This window comes from Rhyacophila brunnea, unplaced genomic scaffold (genome assembly GCF_057557595.1).
Source record: "Rhyacophila brunnea isolate RB1 unplaced genomic scaffold, BYU_Rbru_1.0 scaffold_55, whole genome shotgun sequence".
NCBI lineage: Eukaryota > Metazoa > Arthropoda > Insecta > Trichoptera > Rhyacophilidae > Rhyacophila > Rhyacophila brunnea.
In genome coordinates this window covers 1,212,086-1,216,188 of record NW_028233224.1, presented here as the reverse complement: position 1 = coordinate 1,216,188, position 4,103 = coordinate 1,212,086, and the positions used below count along the sequence as shown (strand labels likewise).

General features: G+C 25.2%; 1 non-coding gene across 1 annotated transcript; it reads right to left on the bottom strand.

Moving 5' to 3' along the window:
- Window positions 1–3,143: 3,143 nt before the first annotated feature.
- TRNAP-AGG (transfer RNA proline (anticodon AGG)) lies at window positions 3,144–3,215 on the bottom strand. Its single transcript has one exon. It is a non-coding gene; the product is annotated as a tRNA-Pro (tRNA).
- Between the last annotated feature and the right edge of the window lie 888 nt (window positions 3,216–4,103).

The window sequence follows — 4,103 nt, the reverse complement described above, 5'->3', positions numbered from 1 at the left end:
TTTTTTTCCTTTGTTTGCGGCCAATTTTTTATTCGTTTTATTCACTGTATATAAATCAAACCACTATCATTTACGAACGATATAATGATTTTAAACCATCTAATTTTATACTTATGTCGCATCGATTGACTTAAAAAAAATCCAATTCATATGTAAAAGGTTTTCAGCAACTATGATGATCTCTTCAGATGTCAATGTAAAATGTGATGCGCACCAGAAGATTTTTAGAAAGACCTTTAAGCAGGCTTAATTCTTTGATATCATATCAATCTATATGCTGAAATTAATTTTTGGTATTAATATTGAATTAAATACAATCATGAAAAAATGATTTTCTTTAAATCCAAATCAATAACAGATTGTGACAATTAAAAATACATGAAACCAAAAATTTATCTAAAAAAGATATACCATATATATTTAAAAATTTAAAGTGCACTGGTTCTGTGATTATATTTTTGGCAAAAATATATCAATAAAAATATTTATGAAATTTCCCCTTCAAAATATTTCAGTATGTGTTTAAAAAAATAGCATGATAATAAAACCCCACATACCACTTTAAAACTTAGAAAATATGATAGAATCTAGAAAAACGAAATTATATAATTTTATATGTAAATGATTCAAAGTCAACTTTAAACAATCCTTTCAAATAGAAGAAACATCGTCTTAGGAAAATACGGACGTTTCTATAATAATTATTAAGACGAAAATGTCCTAAAAGCGCTATAGGGTATCAGATTTGACTTTTGATATCTATAGATACCCTTCTTTAGTATGTACAATCATTATATCTTTTAGACAAAACAGTGTCTTAATTCTCGTTAATACTACAAAAGATAAATTTTCTAGATACTGCCATCAGAAATAATACCTTATCACCAACATAATAAAAATTAGAAAAAAATAGACTTTATAAAACTCGAAAAGAAATTCAATCAAGAAGCCTTATAAAAACTTATTAAATCTTATGAAGCCATTACAATAACACAAATGAAAAAATGAAATTTTCGATAGATAGTCAGTATTTAAAGCTGCGGTTTATAAATTTTAATTAAAAGAGCATATTTTTTATTGATTTTTCGAACTCATCACGACCATATTTAGCCCCATACTTTATTCAGAGTGGAAGTTAAAAAAATGATATGGCTTCAGATCATAAATGTACTAAATTTTCATTATTGGGTCGGATCACTGCAATTTTTTTAAGAAAGCAGATGGGCACACTTTAAAAGTATATCAAAGAGAGAATGTGATTATAGTTCAGTTATTACTGTATTCGAAAAATCTTTTTTTATAATATTATTTGGGTATTTTTAAGTATAATAGAAAATGAAAAAAAGAATGATTTTTCAGTGGCTTAAATCAACTTAAAAAGGAATTTATTTAATTATGCAAGGAAATAATAAAAGAATATCATTATATATGAGTTTTACAGGGTATAAATGGAAACCCAGAAAATATGTGATTTCAACAGCTGTACATATATTTTCTGTATATAATATTTGATGTGATTAAATACAAGACAAACAAATCATATTTCGAAATTTTGTTGAGTTACGAGATTTGGTGGCATGAAGCAAGGTTAATATAAGGATTTCATCGCTCGATAAATAAATAAAAAAAAATCTGAAATTACAATATATAGAAAATTACGATTCGTAAAAACATATAAATTTTTGCCAAAGTTCGTTTCCTAATATTTCGCAGACTCTTGAATATAAATGTATTTTTAGCAACCAAAATCAAAATAATTCTATATATCAACCAGTATCCCTGAATATTCCTATAAGCTCCCTATTGTGACTGGAATGAAATAATACTTCCTATAGCCTTTTAACGCAAATACGGTACATATCGATATAACCGTGCATTGTGCTTCTATTAATGAATATTCTCTAATATATATTATAAGAATATTAACATCGGAGGAAATAGATTCGCCCTATATATTTTTTTTTATAAAAATATAAAATAAATCTAGCAAAAATTGTTTTCAACATGAAATTTATATCCTTTAGATGAAAATATTTACCATAATCTTAAGATTATAATAAAATCAGTAGAGTCGGAATGAAAATAATGCTTCTAAATAGAGCTCAATTGATTTTGTACAGAAAAATTATCCTTTTAAGCTTGTAAATAATTTTTAATTTAATCTTAAGAATTATAATGAAAACCTTTATCTAAAAGATATGAATTTACCAGAATCCATATAAAATTCACCTGGTTTTCAGGTTATTTTGACCCATATATGGTCTAAAAAATTAAAATAATAAATTAAATCTTGCTGAATATAATAAGTAGATATTTTTATCGCTTGAAGCAAATAATATTTTATTGCACAATATATTAGTTAATATATAGCTTTGGTTTTCTAAGTTTTTTTAACTAATTTCATCTGGCTAGAGTGAAGATTTATTCATAAAAAATACACACTATAATTTTTGAAATATACAAGAACATGGTAATTTCTATAGAAATTCTAAGTCAATTCTGCTACTATATTCACGTTAGCATATTATATCATTCAAATCTACTTTACGGTGTTTTAACAGTCGATATCCTTTATTTATTTAACCCTTATATCAGATGTAACATTTTAATGCTAAATTATGTTTTTAAACAGGGATAATTTGTATTTTTTTCGGTTTGTATTAACTGTTTTGTGGACTGTTTCTAAAAAGCGCTTAAATTTTTTATGTGTCTTTTTTTCAATACACCTGAAATTGAGAGCAGAAAAACTAAATGTAAAATAAAAAACTAGTTAAACGTGATACTATGGCTATAAATTCGTTGTTAGCATTAATATTTTAGAGACTTTAGGATAAAACGGTAATTTTTTTAACAACATCGGCCTTAAATAGTGGATTTTAATTAATTGTCAATATTATTTTTCTGTACATAATATATATAGAATTTTCAAAGGTTATTAAATTTACACGAACATACATAAATTTGGATTTAAAAACTTCGATTCAAGTAATTTCGCAATATATAAATTATTTCATACTAAAGATATACAATTTTAAAGGTCAATTTATTTAAAACTTTATGATAAAGGACTAATAGAGATTTTTTCCAGCTTATTTGTCTAATTGATGGACACTTATGATGTTTTGAGACTATATAGGGCAAAAGGGGTTTACTGGGAATTGAACCCAGGACCGCGCGCACCCTAAGCACGAATCATACCTCTAGACCATAAACCCTCATAAATTACTAAAGTAAAGATACAGTTTCTTATTTAATATATACAATAATAGTGTTTATATTTGGCTGTAGATTTCCAAAAAATGTGCGGAATTGATATTGTCAAATTTTATAGGATTTTCGTATAAAACAGATATGTGATCACTGAATGATCGTTTCCCTATCTTTTAAGAATTAAGTAATATTTATTTATTTTAAGTAGATTTTATGCAACATAATGCTATATAATATACTAAAATTTTAAAAACTAGGTAATGTAATTTTATTCTGCTTTTTACTCTGAGTCTTGAAATGGAGAACGTTATTGTATCCAATAGAATCAAAAAATATGGATATATGATAATATCAAGCCCAGTCAATATTAATTCAAAATAAAGATAAGGCAAGAAAAATTAAACAAAATTATAAATTTGATTTAATGTTTTATTTTCTTTTTATGTAAATTTAAGCGCATAACCTGTGTGTTATTTGAAAAACAATTTATAAGCTACTTCTGTGAATAACACCACCTTTATTTATTTCATATAATATCACCCTTTTTAGTTATTAACACATAGTTTTTTTCATTATTATTTTAATGTTTGTGAGCTTTCGCTTTCTTTGATATTCTAGGGTTCATAATATTTAGTTTATAAAATTATGTGACCTAAAAACATGAGTAAAAGCAAATAATAATGATGCAACCTCTGTGTTTTATATTATATTGAATTTTTATAATTAAGGGTTAAGTTTCTTCTTCCTATAAATTATATCTACTGTGATAATGACGGCCTATTAGGAATATTTAACAACTCCTTAATCCATCTTTAGACGCCTTCCTCTCATCTATCTTCATCAACTGCTCTTGTTCTGTCAAATGATATGAGTTCGCAGGTTATGTTAAATAA